This window comes from Suricata suricatta, chromosome 7 (genome assembly GCF_006229205.1).
Source record: "Suricata suricatta isolate VVHF042 chromosome 7, meerkat_22Aug2017_6uvM2_HiC, whole genome shotgun sequence".
Lineage (NCBI taxonomy): Eukaryota > Metazoa > Chordata > Mammalia > Carnivora > Herpestidae > Suricata > Suricata suricatta.
This window is the reverse complement of record NC_043706.1, coordinates 141,002,961-141,003,695: the sequence shown is the minus strand read 5'-3', so window position 1 is coordinate 141,003,695 and position 735 is coordinate 141,002,961.

The following is a 735-nucleotide window of genomic DNA, read 5'->3' as shown; positions in this document are numbered from 1 at the left end:
GGGGGGGCATCAGACACTTGCAGAGAGAGGGCAGGTGTGGGGCGGGGGTCTGGGAGCAGAGGTGAGTGAATCGGGCCGGGGGATGTACTGAGACAGCCTTCCCACCACCAGCAGAGTCCTTAGATATTTTCCCAGGCCACAGTCAACTCATCAGATACAGGCCCAGAAGTACAGAGTTGGATTTAGCCGAAATGGTGCTTGTACTTGGAGAGTATGGGGGAGGGATGCGGGGTCAAGAGCGCGGAGGGCGTTTCGGAGGAGTGGCCCCAGTGATGGCCGCGCACCATCTAAGCTGGGTGGGGAGAAGGCGCGGAGGGGGATGGACATCGAGAAGGATAAATGAGGGGCCCCTGTTCAGATGAAGTCGTGTTGGTGTAGATGTACCAGAGGAAGTGAGCCGGAGAGATAAGACCTTAAGTCCGAGATACTTTAATTAAAGATCTTGTAGGGAGTGTGGCTAATGGTAATAAGTACAAGAAAATGGTCGCAGACATGGATGGCAGATGTGAGAGGAAGCAGGGTGTTTGATGGTCTTTGAGCATGTGAAAGTCACCAGCGGTGATGCACAGTGCACTGGTGGGGAGAGACAGAGACAGAGACAGAGACAGAGGGATGGACAGAGAGATGTGGGCACTGAACTCTGGCCAGGAGATGGTGGATGATGTCAAGGAGGAGAGGTGGGGTTTGGAATAATCTAATGACGTGTGCTCCGAGCAGCCGGGTGGGCTCCTCTGT